The sequence below is a fragment of the Phascolarctos cinereus genome, unplaced genomic scaffold, assembly GCF_003287225.1.
Source record: "Phascolarctos cinereus isolate Bilbo 61053 unplaced genomic scaffold, phaCin_HiC Scaffold_2;HRSCAF=192, whole genome shotgun sequence".
Lineage (NCBI taxonomy): Eukaryota > Metazoa > Chordata > Mammalia > Diprotodontia > Phascolarctidae > Phascolarctos > Phascolarctos cinereus.
This window is the reverse complement of record NW_027555625.1, coordinates 145,502,353-145,523,826: the sequence shown is the minus strand read 5'-3', so window position 1 is coordinate 145,523,826 and position 21,474 is coordinate 145,502,353. Positions and strand designations below refer to the sequence as shown.

Below are 21,474 nucleotides of genomic sequence, written 5' to 3'. Positions count from 1 at the left end.
ATCAGAAGGAAGGGTAAATAAATACTGAAACTTTTTTTCCCCTCTTTCTCCAGGAGGAAGGGAATCCAAAGAAACATGGAAGAGAACTCCTACCTGGTCAGGAATGCTAGGAAGGCAAATAAGAACATCCTAATTACTATTTTTATAGTGCTTTTAATGTAACAAAGAGCTTTATAATATTATCTCATTTGATTCTCACCAGGTAAGGTTTTTTGGGAGTTTTTTATTTGTTTGTTCAGAACTGTGATTTCATCAATAGATGGACCTTCCAGTGAGGAAATTTCCTCTATCAATTCAGATTGTTCAGTTTTTCTTCAGCAGCTTATAGTCTTCAAGAGTTGCCTAGGTTACTAAGATTTAAGTGACATTGCCCATAGTCACCCAGCCTATGTGATATTACTATCTTCATTTTACATTTGAGGATATTAGTGAGACATTAGAAAGGTTAGGTGATTTGCCCATGGTCACACAGCTAATAGGCACCAGAGGTATAATCTGAGCCCAGGTCTCCTGATGCTGCACTATACTTTACTGGGCTGCCCATCCCTCTCATTTGCTAATAGCCCAAGCAGCGTATAGACCATTTGTGGCTGTGATGAAGAAAAGCTGTTGATAATGAATAATTTGTGAGTTGTAAACAGCCTGTTATCACGTCCCTAGTCGGTCTACAGAGTGGGTGGGTAGGGGTCAATTACACCATGGTGGTGTTAATGGCGGAGCCTGATACCAGCACAATATCCAGCTCTGGAGATCAACAGAGTAGTAATGGGCCAAGTTGTTTCAAGGTTGAAAAATCACACAAGTGACGGACCCAGGGGATTAGGCAGAATATGTTACAAGAGCTTGAAGATCAAAATTGGGTGGGGGGAGTTTTCACACTTTCGCAAGGTCAAGGGAATACCACAGAGAGAGAAACTAAAGCAGAGGCAACCATTGATTTAGCCGACAGAGAATTAGCCTGAGAGACAACGTCCTTTTATGACATTGGCGAGCTAATCATACCACCCCCTACCTGGTCAAAGCAACAGAGCTGCAGGTTCAGATTCCTACAAGGACTTTCAATTCAAAGCTGACAGAGGCTAAAGCAAAGATTTAGCTCAGAAGGATATAGCTCTAAGTTAGAGTGTTTCAGAGTAAATTCTACTTAATTCTGAAGAAAAACAGGTTAAAATTGAGGACATGGTTAGAAATTAATGAATTAGGTACTTAATTGTACCTGTAAATGTTTGTTTTTCCTTAAGTTTTGCTGTAAATGATATATCCTGTTTAAATATACCAGCTATGCTAAATGTAACATTATTTCATGTTTATGCTTATCTGTTTTAATTTTTTAAAGTCATAGTTTTAATAAAAAGCATAACGGAGTGAAAAATCATATTCTTCTCTGACCCAGGTTTCCATACCTGGGCTAAGCCTTGTTGTTCAGATCAAGGCTAAAACCAAAGCACTTCTGTTTGCTTGATGGCAGATTACCACAAAACGCAGGCATGAGAAAATCAATAGTCTCTGGACCAAAATTGCCCTGGAAAAACTAGACCTGTGCAATGACAATAAAAGGCCCATTGTCCTTTCTGGGCTCCTCTCATTCTTCCATTCCAGCCCTTGGTACACTGTCCTCTTGATAGGGAACCAATCATCTACCCTGCCATTACTCCCCATCTGCATTGCAACTTTGCCTGCCTAAGTTGTACTTGGCCTTCCGATCTGCCCTGAACTAAACATAAGCATAAACCCCCCTTTATGCATTGCACCTCTGATTATATTTGTGACCTCAGGGATTGACTGAGTTTTCTCTTTCACCCCAGTGCTTGAACATAACCTTGGCACACAGTAAACACTTAAATGCTTTTCCATTAAATTCAGAGACAAAGCCCTAGCTTACCAATATTTTTTAAGCTTACATTCTCCAGAAGCACCTGGTGGCCCAGTGGATAGATACAGAACTGGGCCTGGAATCAGGAAGCCTGAGTCCGAATCCAGCCTCAGGCACTTACTACCTATGAGAAACTGGGCAAGTCACCTAACCACTGTTTGCCTCAGTTTCCTCAACTGTGACATGGGGATAACAATAGCAACCTACCTTGCAGAGTTAATTGTGAGGATCAAATGCTAAGTGTTATTTGAGGATCAAATGAGATAATGCTTTTAAAAAGCACTTAGCATAGGTGCTATATAATTGCTTATTTCTTTCCTCCACCCCCAAGGTACTTTCTCAGACTGTTACAATAAAAAGCTTGCTGTTCCCTCCAGGAGAATAATAAATCTGTCCTCAGTCACCCAGAGAGCTTATTTCCTCTTCAGGTGTCCCCCATATTGCACAGGGCCCAAATGTAACCCATGACCCAAAGATGGAGCTGGGTCTCCCATAGAACACCAGGGCAAACAAAGATTACCTAAAAAGAATAACCCTGGCAATGCATGTGAAACAAAATTGCTTTCCCCAGTGAAAACCAATGGGTCCCCCATGGGCTTTGTTATGCTATCATTCAATAATGAAAGGTGAAAGATTTAACTCTGAGTGGGAGTCAGAAGCAACTGACCCTTTGGTAATAGAATCATAGCTTAGAGTTGGAAGGAGACTTAGAGGCTATCTGATCCAACCATCTCATTTTACAGATGAGGAAAAGGAGGTTGAAAGAGATTAAGTGACTTGGTCAAGGACCCACAGGTAGGTGGAAGCGATAGAAGTAAGTTATGAGCCCATGTCCTTTCTCTTCAAATTCTGTGTTCTTTCTTTTTTTTTCTAACTTTTATTTTATTTTCAGTCAATGGACATTTAATTTCTCTCTTGTCTACCTCCCTCCCCAATTGCTGGAGAGGAAGGAAGGAGGGAAAAGAAAATCCTTTTGACAAATATGTGTGTCCAAACAAAACAATTTCTTGCATTGGTCATGCCAAAAAATATACGGTTTGTTCTGCATCCTGGAGCTATTGCCTCTCTTTCAGGAGGCAAGTAACATGTTTCATCACTGGTCTTCGAGAATTGTGATTGGTCACTGCATTGATATCGTTTTTAAGTTTTTCAAAGTTGTTCGTCTTTACAATGTTGTTGCTATTGTATAAATTGTTTCCCTGGTTCTGCTCACTACACTCTGTATCAATTCATACAAATCTTCCCAGGTTTCCCTGAACCTTTTTTTTCTTCATTTCTTAAGTCATAATGATGTTCCATTACATTCATATCCACTGTATTTTATTTAGCCATTCCCCAACTGATAGGTACTCCCTTTGTTTGCAGTTCTTATAATACTTTTTCCAATGCACTTCCTTGTACTGCTGATGAAAGAAAAAGAGGAGTCTTGCCAGCTATAGACCTTGATCAAAATCAAAACCCACTGGCTTTCCTTTGCTTCTTTCTCATGACCCTAAGAGGCAGGAAGTTAACATGTACCACCTGAGTAAGTGATTAGCTCCTTGACTGAAAGAATTACAAAGCCTAGAATATTTATTTGCCATGCCTTGTGGGAATAATTGGGAGTACAGTCTTGAAAGAACATTTAGCCACATGTGATTTAACTATGGGACCAATGTGGTGTGGAAGCAACATGGGTCAGAAGACCTGGCTTCTCACCTGGTTCTGTGACTAACGAGCTGTAGTACCTTGGACCACTCACTTGTTCCTCACTTTTCCCATCTGTAAAATGAGGGATTTGATCTGAGTTATTAATTCTGAGTTCTAACATTCCTTGACATTTATAAGTGGCCAGGAAATGTTTATTCTTAGGACAGAGGAGAAAAAAGATGAGCAACACTTCAGGACTCTCGTAATCCAGAGAGAGGATCTGAAGATTTCCCCTAAAGATATCTCCACCCTTTCCTTCTGTCCCCTGAGTGAGGGACAGCTCCCTGGGGCTGTCCAGTAGCTTTGGGGCCTACCAGCTATCATCAGGTGGTGATGCAGAGTACAAAATTAACTGAGCCAGTCCCCCATTTCTGACCTGAGTCCCTGAGGTCTTGGTGAACTTTTTCATAAGCATATGTACATGAAATATAGAAGCCCTGGTGATTCTCAAACTTCCCATCCCTCCCAAAAGAGACAGTGGCTGATAGAGCCACCCAGTTTACACTGGTCTAGTGATAGGGCCATGGAAGTCTTCCCAATGTGATCCCGTCGCTTCTAATGTGTCCACCTCAGTGCCCGGAAATGGCAATAACAAGGAGAAAAAGGAATTCAAAACGAGACCTGCCTTTGTCCTGCCCGGCTTCTATTGCTCTTTATTTCCCAATCAAAGAGGCTGTTCGTATAGCCTCAAGGAGACTCACAGGCTCAGGGTCTGCATTGTCACCAGGGGGATTTTCCGTCCAGCCAGTGACTGACTTGGCAGGGCTTAACTTTAGTTATTATAGCACCTCTGGAAGAGAGAGATAAAGCAGAGAAGCAGCTGTTGCAATCTTGACTAAACAGGGCTCTGGTAAAGCAAGCTTGAAAATGGACTATTTAAGAGGTTGGGATGTCACAGGTTTGATTGCAGAAGTGGGTAGTGGGGGGGGATCAGTGGATTGTAGATTCTGTTTGTCAGTTGGCTAAGGGGGTCAGCATGTGTGTGTGTGTGTCTGTATCTGTGTGTGCGCGCGGGTGTGATTGAGGTGGGCTGGAAAGGGGAGGGCTGTGTGTGTGTGTGTGTGTGTGTGTGTGTGTGCATGTGCCTGTGTGTTCACGATATATATATATCAGTGTGACAGAGACACAGCATAACGGAGCCACGTAACAGAGAGAACCCAGCTACTGACAGCATTCAGGTAGGTAACTGCATGCTAACCTTAGCAAAGAGGCAAACTGCTTCTCACTCAGACCAGAGGCTCAGCATTAGAAAGGAGCTCCTCTCTCCTTAGACGTGCATCTTTCTCTTCTCTGGATGCTTTGAGCTCTTTGGGGTTTGGGACTTTGCTTTGTCCTTAGGAGAATATGCCTTCTCTCCACCCCCATCCCCTATTCCCAATCGTCTTATTGTAAATGTCTGGATTTGGATTTGAGTTTTTCATCCCAAGGGAAAGCTCTGTTCTGGATAGAGGATGGTCCAGCTTTTTCCTGGGAAATGAGGGTGGTTGATGGGCTGAGGAAAAGTTTCCTTTCCCCATGTCGGTTTCCCTTGAAATCCTAACCTGCTTCGAGATACTACAGGGCAGAGGGAAGATCAGGGATAAGGGGGTGTGTTCGGGCTTACCTTCTGGATCAGCTCTTCCATGATATTAAATTAGATTCTCTCTTTCCTTATAAATATCGTCCTTTCTGTGGTTGCTTCTTTCACTCCTTTATTTTGTACTGCTGCTAATTTTTACCAAGCTTTTAACTTGAGTTTTGAATCCTAAGGGACCACTTTTTGTTCACTTATGGAAAAGAGTGTTTCCCAGCCAGAAGTGTTAATTATGGGAGAGGGGTTGTGAAGGGCACAGGGCAAGGGAGTTGTACTCCATCTGAAAATCGTTGAGTCCAGCTGCTAGCATGCCTGCCTCCCACAAGGAATGTTTGAAGGGATGACCTTGCCTTAGTATTCCCTGAGTCATTTTGCAGTGTTTTTTTTCCTTCTTTTACCTTTCCTTGTCTCTAATTTTTCTCTCTTCAAGATAATACTACTTTCAAGAAAGTATGACATCTGAACCCTCTTCCCTTTTCTTGCCCCTCACTCCATTTCTTCTTACTCTCTGACTATCTCTTCTTCACCCTCCCTTCTTAATCTTCACCCAGTGTCTCTACCCAAAGCTTGTCTCGTATATGGGTATATGCTATCAAGCTTACATCATATACGTATTCCCAGATGGGAATTGTTTTTTTGGGGGGGGAGTCAGGATGATTTGGGGAAATGTACTATTTAAAGCAATTCACCTTGAGCTTGAATATCCTGATGCTAGGCTTAAACATCTGTGTTTGCTTTATTCTGGGAGTACATAATTGGTCCAATTATAACCAATAAAATTGTCCTGAAGATTAACAAAAGATGTGCTTTTGCTCAGCATTCATTGGTAAGACTGCCTAAACCAGAGAAAGCTGCCAGTACATACAACACCCCTACAGATCTATGTATGTACTTATATGTACATATGTGTGTATGTATGTATGTACATATGTGTGCTTTGTTTCCCATCAAAATCTCAGAGTCCTATTCTTTCCAGCTGTCTATGGGTGCCCATGCATGTCTCATTCCCTTGCAAAAGTGTCGCAGGAAATACCACTTACAAAAGAGCCAGGGACGTGAAGCATCTCAGCCTTCTTCCTTTTAGGTCTAGGACCATTTAATGAAAGTGAGCAGAGGTCACTTAACCCCCTGAGCTAAGCAGAGCCTGGTTGTAGTAAGAGAGCTACCCAAGTTACTCAAAAGGACAGGGGCTATTTTATCTGCTGCCTGTGGGGGGCACTGTGGGACAATGCCACAATCATTTCCAGTAACTATTTTTTTTTCAGAGCTGAATGGGCTGTCAGACCTTAAATTATCAACTAAGCTGAAGGCACTCAGGGATTTCGAAAATGCAGGCAAATTTGCATTGTCACTGAGGGGAGTAATTGCAAGATTAATCTCAAAACCCTGGTCTCTGTATCTTATGCTGGAAGCTGCCTGGCAGCTATTGTACATTCAATCAATCAAGTGTCTATGAGTGACTGCTATTCACCCAACTCATGGTGAGGATATAAGAGAAATATGAATCGTTGGCCCTTGTCCTCCAGGAGCTTACAATCTAGTTGGGAAGACAGCACTAACATAAGAGGAAATTTTACAATTGTACAAGAAACTACCTGAAAAATTTTGCGGGATCAGCATGGGAAACTCCTGGTGTGGAAACTCTCCACCAGATAACAATCCTTCTATTATTTGGTACATAAATCCTTGGGAGTTGACTAAGGTCCATGGAAGTTAAATGAGTTGCCCAGGAACACACAGCTGTAAGTGTCAGCATTGAAATCCAGGCTTTCCTGACTATAAGCCATCTGAGTCAAGTTGCATTGGTGTAGAGCACCAATACATAATTAAGGGTTAAGTTATATAGTACAGACACCTGATTTGATTTAGGGTAGGGATTAGGCAACTTTTGAACAGATAGGGGCCATATGTTGTGATATTCGTAGAAATAGATAAGTATATAGATATTTAATATACATATATGAAGAAACTATATTATATAAATATATATGAGAAAATTATAAACTATATGTATACTGTATACAGTATCTTTTTTAAATTGTGTAACAAATTCACAGCTTCTTATATTTTTATATTATGAAGTTCACAGTAAGAAAGAAAATTAATATATATGTACTCTTTGAACATAATTTTGGATGAGGTTGGATTACATTTTATACAATTCTTTTTATTTTGATTGATGTGGGGGATTTTCCCACCAACCTCATCTGCATCTTTTGAATATTTTTATTATTTTATTTATGTCAATTCATACAATACAATGGAAATAAAACAATTAGCTGCCTCCTAGAGGCCCTTTTTATAATTTCTGTGGGTAGAATGCCTAGGAATTAGAGATAGAGAAGTCCCTAAATGAGCGCTTCTAATCTTCCATTACCACATCAGTACAATGAGTTTATCAGATTAGCTAATTAGCACCTGGAAGGCAGCAGAGCCTGACCGTATAGGGAGGAGCTCTGCAGGGTAGGGTCGGAGGGACAGGGCGTGGAGTTGGGAGGAGTGGACAGCCACAAGCCTTGGGCTAGGGATTTCAAATGGGGGTACCTGCTAAAGAGAAGTGGCCTAAGCAGAGTCCTCAGGGGAGGCTATGTGCTTGGGGGGGGGGGGTTGGGGCTCTAGACCGGAGTCCTGTAGGTCTCTAAACCTAGTGATTCACCGTTTGTCCTTGGCCCCCTAATAGTATTAGTCCTCACGAACAAATTCATTTGTCTATTTTGGTCAAAGGGCTGCTCTTGGCTCGAGTAACAAATTGCCCTCTCGATGTTCAGAGCAGCAAGAGATCAGTATGACTGCTGTACGAGGAGGCTTCCTGGAAGAGGTGGGACCTTCATTGAGCGAAGGATGGGTGTGGAATCCCTGGTTTGCCTTCCAGGGCTTCTTAACCTGGGGTCATGAATTTGTGTGTCTTAAAATATTTTGCTAACCATATTTCAATGTAATTGTTTTTCTTTGTAATCCTATGTACTTCATTTTATGTATTTAAAAACGTTATTCTGATAAATGGTCCAAAGGCTTCTCCAGGCTGTCAAAGGAGGTACTTGATAGAAAAAAAAGGGTTAAGAGCCCATGCTTTAATCAAGCAATCAATGAACAGGAAGCATTTATAAGTATTTATTAAGCAAAAACCCTTCCACGTGTTCAACGGTGTGGGTGTAGGGAGGACGAGACAGAAAAAGACAGAGTTCTTGCCTTTAAGTGAGAGATTTTACATCCTGATGGGAAAACTATTTTGTATATTAAATTGGTATATATAAGATATATAGAGTAGATGGAAAGTAGCCTTAGAGGAGAAGGCACTAGCATCTGGGGAGAATTACCAGCTTCTACAAGAAACCCTTCCTGACTCCCCTCCTCCCACCAGTTGCTTTTGCCCTCCCTCTCAAAACTACTTTGCATTCATTTTATATGTATTCTATATATTCTTATTCATTACATGCTGTCTCCCCCACTAGAATGTATGTGCCTTGAGGGAATGGAAGAGTGAAACTCTTTGTATACCATGTGCCTGGCACATAGTAGAAGCTTAGTAAATGATTGTTACAAGGCAAGAGATAAGAGTCCTGGATCTAGAGTCAGAAAGATCTAAATTCAAATCCAACCTCGCACACTTACTGGGCCAAGACATTTAACTGCTATCTGCCTCAGTTTCCTCAATTATAAATTTTAATAATTTATATTAATAATAGTATAATAATATATAATATAAAATAATAGGATAATAATAGTAGCTACTTCCACGGGTTCTTGTGAGGATAAAATGAGATCATATTTGCAAAGCATTTAGTACAGTGCGTGATACATAGCAGGTGACAATAATAATAAAAATTATGGCTGACACACAATTGGCACTTGGGGGCCGCTAGGTGGTGCAACGGATAGAGTGCTGAGCCTGGAGTCAGGAAGACTCATCTTCCTGAGTTCAAATCTGGCAAAAGACACTTATTAGCTGTGCTACCCTGGGCAAGTTACTTAACACTGCTTGCCCCAGTTCTTCATCTGTAAAATGAGCTAGAGAAGGAAATGGCAAACTATGCCAGTATCTTTACCAAAAAAACCAAACAAACCCACTACCAAAAACAACAAATGGAATGACAAAGAATGAGACGTGACTGAACAACCGATTTGGCATTTTTAGGCTTACAATATGATTCATATATATACTTTCATTTAATAGAGCAGGATGTAGATAAATGGGAGAAGTAAGTGACTTTTAAGGTAGCCTAGACATCACGATGACAAGTATGAAGGTATGAATAAACATGCTGTTTCTAGGGTGGCAGACCTCACTGCAGCTATGCTTTATCATTCAGTTTTCCTCTCCTCTTCCTTAGGAAGTTTCTCTTCCTCAACTCACTGGGCTCTGTAAAAGCAAGTGCGCCCTCCTTCAGGATATATTCCCAGATTTCCCTATTTCTCTCTCTTATGGCCTTTGCACTTATAGGTGGCACAGTGGATAAAGTGTTCAGTTGCAGTCAACAAGACCTCAGTTCAAATCCAGCCTCAGACATTTACCAGCTGTGTGACCCTAGGAAAGTTTCTTAACCTCTGTCTGTCTGCCTCAGTTTCTTCACCTATAAAATGGGGATGATAATAGCATCTACTTCTCAGGGTTGCTGTGAGGATCAAAGAAGATGATATTTATAAAGTGCTTTGTAAACCTTAAAAAGCCTGTTTTCTTAGAGCACTTATTGATTCAGTAAACATTAATTAAAAACCTACTATGTACCAGTGTGCCAAGTGGTGGGAATACAAAATGGGACAAAAGACAGTCCCTGCCCTCAGGGAGTTTACAATCTCTTGTCATTACCTTACTAGGTTTTAACTTTTAACTAGGTCAAATCAAAGTCAACAAGAATTTTATTAGGCTCTTATTTTGTGCCAGTTATGCCAAACATTGGAGATACAAATACAAGCAGAAAGATAGACAATCCCTGCCCTCCAGGAGCCAACACTCTAAGGAGGGAGAGAGGACACCTGAAAAGGAGCTGATAATCAGGCTGGGCCCTTGTCTCATTCACCTTTGATTCTTTAGCACTTCAGCAGTTAGTAGGGCTTGAAGGCAGCATGGATTCAATACATGTTTGTTGAATTGAGGTGGGTCCCTTTTGCTCCTAAGGAGACACACAGCTGAGGACAATGTAAATCATTTGCTACAGAGACCTGGCTTAAATTGTAGGGAAATCTTGGCAAAATGGATCCTCTTGGATCTCCACTACTTGTGTCATCACTTAACAAGAAATGTTGTCCTTGGTTTCCTTAAATACCAGCCCCCAAGGGGAGCAAGATTGACTAAACAGTTAGGTGATTTCTTTGGAGTTCTCAAATCCTTAACCACAACCTCCTCACAACATTTACTTTTCAATTTTCAAGTTATTCCTGGTTATCTAGTTATTTTTAGTTCACAACAGGGCTCCTGCCTTCATCAGATCTAGGAAATGGAACCACTTTAGGGCCACCCCACCGTTACCCAGGCCTTTCTGGTAAAGTAACTGAGTTTTCCTTCTGGGCAGAGAAAGAATCCTTTCAGATGGAGAAGAATCTAAGATTATCAAGAAATACCCTCTCATTTTTATAGATGAAGAAATGGAGTAAGGTTCAGGAAGGGAAAGAACTTGTCCAAGGTCACTTAGCTATCACAGAGCTTCAGAGCTGGAAGGGACTCCAGCAGCTATCTAACCCAACTCATACCTGAATAAAATACCCTTTCTACAGCATACCTGAAAAATGCTTCTCTAGAATTTTCTTGAAGACCTTCACTGTGGGTGAATCTACCACCTACTGAGGCAACTCATTGCACTTCCAATTAGCTTTAATTGTTAGGAAGTTTTTTCCTAACATTGTACACTTCCTTTTTTTTTCTTTTCCTTTTCCTTTCTTTCTTTCTTTTTTTTTATAACTTTCAATTGTTCCCAGTTCTGTCCTCTGGAACCAAACAATCACTCAATCAACAAACATTTGTTAAGCACCTACTGTGTGCCAGGCACTGACCAAGGCCCTTGGGATGCAAAGTCAAAAGTGTATTCATCTCTGTGGCTTACATCATAAAATGCACACAAAATAAATATAAAGTAAAATGAAAGGGTGGTGGGGAGGGCAGTAGCAGCTGGGAGAATCGGGGAAGGTTTCACTCTGCAAGGTATCAGCTGAGTAGAGTTTTGAAGGAAACAAGAGGTTTTCAGAGGAGAAAATGAAGCAGGAGTACATTCCAGATTAGGAGGGTGCTCAGCACAGAAATCAGAGAGGGAATGTCATGTGTGAGAAACAGCTAGTTTGACTGAATTCTAACGTATGGGGAGGAGAAGAGTGTATAACACAATTGGAGGGTAGGGGCTAGGTTGTGAAGGGATTTAAAAACTAAACATAGGAGCTTATAGTTAATCACGGCAGCAAGCGGGAGCCATTGTAATTTGTTGAGGAGAGGAATGACATGGCCAGACTTGCATTTTAGGAAAATCACTTTGGCAGCTTATGTGGAGAATGGATTGGAAGGGGGAAAGAAGAGAGAGTTTGAAGACAGAGAGACCAGGTAGGGCGGCACAGGAATATATAGGCAAGAGATGACAAGGGTCTGAAGTAGCATGGTGGTTGTATGAATAAAAAGAAGGGCATGGATGTGAGAAATATTGTGGAGGTAGAAATGATAAAAAGTTAACAAGTGATTAGATATGTGGGGTAAGAAAGAATGAGGAATCAAAGATAGTGCCAAGGTTATGAACCTAAAGGAACATTCTCCATAAGAGCCTTCTCAATGCCTGAAGATGGTGGATCATGACCTTCCAAGTCTTCTTCTCCAGGTTAGTTCATTCAAAAAATGAAACAAAAACAAATTCAAAAATGAAACAAAAAGAGAACTCCGATGTGGAATGGCTTTTTATCATCCCACTTGCCCCCTCCAATAGGCAGTTGGCAATGTGGGAATAGAGTTCAGGAAAGAGATTTTGGCTGGAAATCTTAGTAATCTGCATAAAGGTCATAACTGAACCCACAAGAACTTGTTAGATCACCTAGAGCTGATGGAGAGAGACAAGTCTACAACAGAGCCTTAGGGCTACCCAGGATTAAGATAAATATAGGGGTCCCTAGTTTCCTTTCTTCCCAACATCCTTCCTAAAATAGGGTGCCAAAAACAGAACACAATGCCACAGATGTGGTAAAAACAGGGCAGAGTTCTTTGAGACTATCATGACCTTATTCTTGGATGGTATGCCTCTCAACGCAGCTGAGTGATCATAGATCATTTTGATACAGCACTAAGCACAGATCCCTGGGGCCCTCCACTGGAGACCTCCTTCCAAATGGGCATCAAACCAGCAATTAAGCCAGTTCCCAACCCACCGAGTTGTGCTATGGTCTAGCCCATATTTCTTCACCTTTTGCCCAAGACTAACACAAAAGATTTTTACCAAATGCTTTGCCAAAGTCTAGATCAGTAATATCTACAGCATTCCTCTGAACTACCAAGTTAGTAACCTTACCAAAATGAGAAATTAGTCATCCTGTCACATCCTACTCTTGGTAAAGCCTTGATGGCTCTTTGTGTTCACTAACAATCTCTTTATTAATCCATTCGGGAATTTTGTCACAAATGCCGTTAGCAGATTCCACCCTATTCCTTTTTTTAAAGAAATTGGGCCATTTGCCTTTCACCAAGGCTTTAGTCCGGCTCCCATTCTTCTCTGTCTTTCAGATATCACTGGCAGTGATATCACATTTTTCCAGTTCTTTCAGAATCAGAAGATGTGATTCAGCTGGGCTAGGTGACCTGAGCTCATCAATAGTAGCTGGGTACCCTATTATTGAGGGAGAGGAAGGAAATAAGCATTTATTAAGTACCTACTATTTGCCAGGAACTGTGCTAAGTGCTCTTCAGATATTATCTTATTTGATCCTCACAACCCTGGAAGGTGGGTGCTGTTATTAGCCCCATTTTGCAGACAGAGGTTAAGTGACTTGCCCATGGTCACACAGCTAGTAAATGTCTGAAGCCAAATTTGAACTCTGGTCTTCCTGACTCCAGTCCCAGAATTCTACCAACTGTGCCAACCAGCTGCCACTGTTAATCTCCTTATTTAATTTGAGCATCACCTTTCTATTTGCCACTTTGGTTCTGTCCTTTCCAGTTCAAAGATCATTCTGCTTGGAAGAGAAAGAAGCCAAATTAGAACTAAGTAGGTTTGCCACCCCACCCTGAGCCAAAGTCCTATCCTTTCCTGGATCATCTTCTTTTCCTCACTGTACTTTTTTTTTGGGGGGGGGGGGCAAGGCAATTGGGGTTAAGTGACTTGCCCAGAGTCACACAGCTAGTAAGTGTTGTGTGTATAAGGTCACATTTGAACTCAAGTCCTCTATCCACTGCACCACCTAGCTGCCCCATCACTGTAGTTTTAAGACACTTATTTTTGTTACTTTCAATTTCTCTCACCAGCCCCAGCTCATTCTGAGTTTTAGCAATCCTGACATTGTTTTTAGACTACCACATACATTGTGCTTTTGTACCTCCCTCTTTTACCCGATGTTGAGTCTGTCTTCCGTATGTGGTGGGTTTTTTTTTTTAAATTGAAGTGATTAGCCTATACAAAGGTACGAGGCAGAAGGACTAAGTTGAAAGAATAGCAACAGGCCACTTTAACTAGAAGGGAGTGAATGTGAAGTGAAAAACGTGAAATAAGCCTGGAAGGATAGTCTGAGGCACTGAAGGTAAATCAGGAAGGACTTTAAAGGCCAAGCTGAGGGGTTTGTATTTTATTCTAGAAACAAAGGGGAGTCTTTAAAGGTTCTTGAGCAGTGGAATGACAGGATCAGGCACACTTTAGGAAGATTATCTGGCCAGCTTAAGTGTAGAGGGTGGATTGGAGAGGCAAGAGACCAGAAGCTGCTGGGGCCAGGGGAAGGGGCCACTAAGAAGCTGTTGCAATAGTCCAGGTTTTGAAGAGAGGTGAAAAAGACCTGGAAGGACGGTGAGCATGTGAGTGGAAAGAAGGTGAGAGATGAGAGGGAAGTTGTGAAGGTAGAATGGGCAGAACAAGAAAACTGATTGAATGTGGTGAGGGAGGGGGAGAGGGTTAGAGAGAGGATAGTTGAGGATGATGCTGAGGTTATAAATCTGGGTGATTGAACAGGAGTAAGGGAGTTAAGAGGAGAAGGAGGAAGAAGAAGAAGAGGAGGTTAAGAGAGAAATAGAATTAGTTCTGTTTTGAAAATGTTTAAAATGTCCATAGAACATCCAGCTGAAGATTTTCAACAGGCAGTTAGTTGGTGATGTAAACCTGGGGTTTAGGACAGAGATTAGGGAAGTTTTATTTTGTTTTGGGTAGGAGCAGATATGAATTTTGTTCTGGACCAAAGAGCAGAGGGCAAGTAGTACTGCCAGTTTTTTGACACAATTGAAAACCCCTTCTTCTCCCTAAACCTGTAGTTTCATCGATGGAGGGAACTTCCAGCATAGAAATGCCATCCACAGATGCAGATCAGCCCTTCCTGTGTAACATAGCTAAGAGAATTGCCCGAGTGGCTGAAAAACTGAAATGATTTCTCCAAGATGACGAAGCTAGTATACATCAGGCAGGATAGTTCTTCTATCCACTACACCATGCTGTCGCTAAAGTTAAAAGGATAATAATAATAATATCTGACATTTATATAACATTTTAAAGTTTGCAAAGCACTTTATATGGATACAATGGATAGAACATGGGACTTGGAGTCAGGAAAGCCTGAGTTTGAATCCAGTCTCAGGCATTTATTGGCTCTGTGATCCTGAGCAAGTCACTTAACCTCTGTCTGCCTCAGTTTCCTCATCTGTAAAATGGGGATAATAATAGCATCTGCCTTACAGGATTATTGTGAGGCTCAAATGAGATAATATATGTAAAGCACTTTGCAAGCCTTAAAGGGCTATCTAAATGTTAGCTCTTATTATTGTCATCATCATTTCATTTGAGCCTCATGACAACCCTATGATACTGCAGATATTATCATCCCCATTTTACAGACTAGGAAACTGAGGCCCAGGAAGATTAAATTAATTGTGTATGGTCCCACACATTGTTAGTGGGTATCAGATCGAAATGAACCCTAAGTTTTCCTGACTTGAGTGTAGCATTCTATCTACTAAACCATGCTGCTGTATAGAAATCCATGAGCTTAACAGGCATGGAGGAAGGGGAGAGAGAAGATGTGTATAAATTAAAGAGCATTTGGAAACCAAAAACACAGCAGCAACATCATCGTAGAAGTAAATTACAGATTATTTGGAGACTTCACGAAATCATAAAATTGGAAACTGGGAAAGATGTTAGCAATAACTTCATCCATTTTAATCATTTTATAAATGCAGAACCCCAGACCCAGAAAGGTTAAGTGATTTGTCCTAGATATAGTTGATACTTTTTTCCAGTTATAAGATCGGAAGTTATAATGAGAAACTTCAGTTACACAAACATCTGCTGGTGTTCTCATCCTACTGATGGCAGAGCATGAGACAAATTCTTGTCTCATCTCACCTTGCTTTGCCTGTGGTCTCATCACTCATAAAGCAGTGAGATCAGTATAAGAATTACTTGAACTCAGGCCAACATGAAGAACTCGTTGGTGATATAAAAGTGAAAGAAGAACTTTGGGAGGGAGTGACCATGTCATCTTGGAGTTCATTACAGCAAAGGAAGGGGATGCTGGGTAGGGTTAGACTTGGACTTTCATTCACTCCACTCCACGCAGAATCTCAGAGCTAAAGACCCTCCAGGCCAATCTATGCTTGAAAAATAGAATTCCCCTCTACCTCATCCCTGTCAAGTAACTATCCAGCCCTTGTTTGAAGATCTGTAGTGAAGGGAAGTCTCCCAAGGAAGTCCATTGCACTTTTTGATTATTCTAATTAATCGGAAATTTTTCCTGATCACCAAGTCTAAATTTGTTGTATCGTTCAAGTTGTTATTCAGTCATGTTGAACTCTTTGTGACCCCATTTTGGGGTTTTCTTTGCAGAGATACTGGAGTGGTTTGCCATTTCCTTCTCCAGCTCATTTTACAAATGAGGAACTGAGGTAAACAGGGTTAAATGACTTGCCCAGGGTCACACAGCTAGTAAATATCTGAAGCCAGATTTGAACTCAGGAAGATGAGTCTTCCTGACTCCAGGCCAGGTACTCTATCCACTGTGCCACCTAATTGCCTAAGTCTAAACTGACCTCTTAACAACTTCCATCCTTGCTCCGGAGCCAAACAGAACAAGTTTATTTACCTTTCTATATAATAGCCCTTCAGATACTGGAAAATAGCCACCAGGCACCGTCTTGAGTCATCTCTTCCCCAGGCTAAACACTCAATTCCTCCAACCAGTCCTCATATGGCATATTCTCCAATCCTATCACCAGTATGATCACCTTCTTCTGGAAATGCTCCAGTATGTCTATGTCATTAGCAAAATGTGGCATTCGGATGTGAATACAGTGATCTAGACATCTCCTGACAAGGAAGGGATATGGTAGAATTATCAGCTCACTAGTAGTGAGCTGTTTCTCTTTTAGTGTAATTTAGGGAAGTAGTAGATCTCTTGGCTGCCATATCACAGTGTCAGCTCATAGTGAGTCAACTAAATCCCCCAGATATTTGTCATGCAAACCGTTGCCTAGCCACATTTCCTTCATCCTTTTAGTTTTGATTTTTTGAATCCAGCCATAGAACATCAAATGTAGCACTTTGTATTTAATCAGTCCATTGTTCTAGACCAAAGGTTCTTAATCTGGGGTCCATTAATTTTTTTAATGTGATAATTGTGTTTAAAAAAATAATGGTTTAATTTGTAATCCTGTGGATTTTATTTTATGCATTTAACATTACTCTGGGAAATGGTCCATAGGCTTCACCAGACCACCAAAAGGATCCATGACTCAAAAAAAAGCTAAGAGCTCCTGTTTCAAAACCCTGATCTTTTGGACTTTATCACATAAGAACCCTCCAAGTGTTGTGTAATTTGCAGTTTGACAATTATTCCATCTATGTTTTCATCCAAGGCAATGATCATAATGTTGGAAAAAGCATATAAAAAGCATATATCCTTGAGATACTTCACTAGAGTCCTTCCAAGTTGACATTGACCCATTAATGACAATACTTTGACATGGTTTGATCAACCAATTCCAAATTCATCTAACTATATTATCACCTGGCCTATATCCCTCCTTCTTATCAATAAGTATGCCCCAAGAAGCTTTGTTAAATGCTTGGCTGAAATCTAAGTGTACTATATTTATAATATTCTCTTGATTATACTAGTCTAATAACCCAGTTAAAAAAGAAAATACTATTTGGACATGACCTGTCCTTGGCAAAGCCATACCCGTTTTCAGAAATGACTAATGCCTTTGCAACTACTCACAAGACAACCCATAAATAATGTGTTCTATAATTTTGCCAGAAAGAGAAGTAACATTCATTGGTCTAAAGGTTATGGAAGACTCAGCCCTCTTCCCTTTTTTGAAAATTGGGGAAACATTTGTACTTCCTTAGTTCAACAACACTTCTCTCATTCTTCAAAATCTTTCAGTAACCAACAATAGTGGTTCAGCAATCTTATATGCCCATTCCTTAAGTACTGTAGGCTACAGTTTGTACAGGCTATGTGACTTGAATTCATTGAGGGTGAATAGATGCTATCTATATTCTGACTCACATTATGTTTCCACTGCCTGCTAACCATTTTTGTTCTAGTCTTCCCATTATTCATGGTTCTTGTTGGAAGAGAAGCAAAATGAGCTGAGCGCCTCATCCTTCTTTTTATAGCTCATCGTCATCATCATCATCGTCATTGTCATAGTTGCCATCATCATCATTGTAGTCGTCATCGTCATCATCCGTATCATCCCCCATCATCATCCATGACTAGCAGTCCTTTCCCTTCTTTGATGCCTTATTGCCTTCAATATACCACACACAAACAAAAACCCTGGTTGTTTGTCTTCACCTTCCCTGACAGTGTCACCTCATTCTGGGATTTACAACTTCTGACGCTATTCTTCTGTATTCATCTGGCTTACTTGCTCTTGCTTTTAACTTCTATACATGTCTCTCTCTTTTTTTATTATTTGAATTTGTAGATGAGTTCCCTGTGTGGTCACATAGGTCTCCTTAGGCACTATCTCTTTTTTGCCTCTGCATCAGAATCATTTTGCTCAAATCTTCAGAATTTCATTCTTGAGAGCTTCCCAACTGTCTTAGAGTCATTTTCCTTTTCAAAAATACTACACCATCAGATTCAAGACACTTGTGATGAAAAATGCTATCCATCCCCAGAAAAAGAACTGATGGTGTCTGAATACAGATTGAAGCTTACTTCCTTTTTGCTTGCTTTATTTTTCTTGAGGGTTTTTTTGGTCTGTTTTCTTTCACAACATGACAATTATGGAAATGTTTTGCATGCCTACACATGTATAACCTATATCAAATTGCTTGCCTTCTCAATGAGGAGGAGGTGAGAGAGGAAGGTAGAGAAGTTGGAACTCAAAGTTTAAAAAATGAATGTTAAAAATTGTTTTTACATGTAACTGGGGGAAAATAAAATACTAAATGAAAAAAAAAATTACACCACTAGATCTATGGCGTCTTTGAATCCTCTAGAATTTGCTCTCCTAGGGTAAATGTCAGAATCTGCTCATCTTTCCTCTTCTCCTCCATCATTAATGCCTGCAAAGATACGTATGTCTCCCACATCCTTAAAAGCTCTCAGTTAATCATAACATCCCCACTAGCTATTATTCAATATCTCTCCTTCCCTTGGCTAAACTTTTTGAGAAAGCCATCTATACTAGGTGACTCTGCTTCCTCTCCTCTCATTGTCTTCTAAACCCTCTTAAATTTGCCTTCTGACCTTATCTTTCAACTGAAATTGCTTTCTCCAAAGTCACCAATAGTGCACCTTAAAAAAAAACCACCCAAAGTTTATTGTGAACATTTTTAACCAATATGAAATAGTTTTGATGTCTATTGCTTTATAATATAGTTTGCAGTCGTGGATGTGTTATTCTTCCTTCATTTCTAACTTTTTTCATCATTTCTCTTGATATTCTAGATTTTTTGTTTCTCCAAATGAATTTTGTTATTATTTTCTCCGATTTTGTGAAGTATCCCTTTGACAACTTAAATGGCATCACATCAAAACTACAAGTTAGCTTTGATAATATTGTCACTTTTATAAATAAATATATTTTATTATATTGACCACTGAATATTCCTCAAGTTACTTAAGTATTCTTTATTTCTTTAAGGAGCACTTTTTAATTTAATCTAAACTCCTAAAAATTTTGGCATGTTTTTCATCATCTATCATTTTCTTTCACAAAGTTATTAACGGTTTCTATGATTTTTTCTTTGACCCATTCAGTATTGAAGATTTCACTGTTGTCTCCATTTCTCCATTTGAGTCTGTGTCTTTCGTTTGTGTTCCCTGAACTGATTACTATTTTTTTTTTGCATTATGGTTTGTAAAGCATGTGATTACTATTTCTGCTTTTTTACATTTATATGTAATATTGCTGGACCCTAATTCATGATCAATATTTGTGTAAGTTTCATGTGCTATACACACACATATGTATATATATATATATATATATGTATATACATATGTGTATATATGTTCTTAAGCAGTCCTATGTAGAAGACACCATGTCTTTTATCTCTAGTTTCTCCAGCAATTTGTTCAGTTCCATATTTTCTATTTTGTTTATCACTCTGTTAGATTTTCTAAAACTGAGAGACATCAACATCTTCTGCTATTATTGTATTACTATGTCTTCTACTTCACTAAATTTTTCCTTTATTAATTTAGATGCTAAGGCATTTGGACCATTATGTTTAATATTGAGATTGGTTTGTCGTATACTTGTTCCTTTCAGCATAATATAGTTTTCTTGCTTATCTCTATGCAATTAATTTCTGTTTTTGCTTTGTCTGATTGCAAATCTTGCTTTTTTTTGGAGATTTACCTGATGCAGAGTATTAGTATTTTGTTCCAGCTCCTCATTTTAATTCTGTGGAGAGGGTGGGTAGAGCTGAGTACTGTTGTTGCCACAGAGTGGTTGAATGAGGGCAGGGACAGTGTGTGCTAGCAAAGACTCTAGCAGCAACGAGGGGAAAAAATCATGGAGTGGATCCTAGAGCAGAAGCGTAGTGGTGCCTCCCTGCCAGACTCTGAGAATGGTAAGGGAGAGGGTGCTAAATGAGCGCCATTAGTGTTGGTGCCAGGAACATTAGGAATCAGGGACAAGCCTTCTTTGCTATCAATTCATTGAGTTATAATCTCATTAGACTTTGGGGTGTTTCAGCTTTTAGAGAGCTCTTATGCATAATTTTTATAAAAAGGAGCTTTGAGATTTCATCAGGATCAGAGAAAATGTCAAGTTCTCCATCTTTTTGTTCATGTGATGACCAATAATCTCTTAATTGAAAAATCTAATGGACTTTTCTCAGTCCTCATCCTTCTTAACTTCTCTGCAGCATTTAACACTGTTGAGAACCTTCTGCTCTCAGATACTTTCTCCTCTAAATGTTGTTATGATACTGCTCTCTCCTGCTCTTCTTCAGCAACCAATTCCTCTTTATGTGTCAGAACAGCTAATTCCCCTTATAATTTTCTCCTCCTTTTGAAGTATAGAACTCCTCTGGACTACACTCCCAAATTGCATTCATAAGATGACTACCCTAAGTTCAAGGTACTCTGTGGGTCTGCATTTCTAAACCCTAGCTCATGAGCCCCTACCAATGTGTTAACTTTTCATCAGTCAGCCAGAGAACACAATTCCCTCAAAGGAAAGGCATTTACTAAAATAGCCCAGTGAGTAACAGAACATCTACCTTAAACAGTCAGGGTACATTTTTCCACAAATGTACACCACGTCACTGGGAACAGTAGACATCCCCAGAATTCACAAGGAAAGAAACACATATATAGGGAACACATGTGGCCAAGGCAACTCTATCTCCAGTGCTGCCAGTACTTGGCCACAAGAGTCATATAAGAGAAATACTACCAAAAAAAAAAAAAGATAACTTTTGCTCCCAAGAATTATAGAAGGCAAAAAAATCTTGTGAGGACCAACAGACAATGAACTGTTTTCCTTTGTCTGTCAATACATATAATGTGTTATAAAGTATACATTGGTCTCACTTTCTCCAACAGTACAGAAAATACTGAAGGAAAGCATTTCTATTCTCTGGATTATCAGAGAGAATAAAATGTTGCTCAAAAGAATGGGAAAAAAATGCTTCAAGGAGCAAACAAAAAAAATAAAAAGAGATGGAAAAGGTAGAAGAGGACTTCTTGCCTGAGTCAGGAATTAATTTGA

The 21,474-nt window shown here is 39.9% G+C and overlaps 1 protein-coding gene across 1 annotated transcript in view; it reads left to right on the top strand.

Annotated features, from left to right (window-relative positions):
* Window positions 1-4,512: 4,512 nt before the first annotated feature.
* PNOC (prepronociceptin) overlaps window positions 4,513-21,474 on the top strand; it is a 53,844-nt gene continuing 36,882 nt past the window's right edge. The window contains exon 1 of the mRNA XM_020988627.2: window positions 4,513-4,740. The gene's annotated coding sequence lies outside the window, so the exon portion shown is untranslated. The remainder of the gene's footprint in view (window positions 4,741-21,474) is intronic.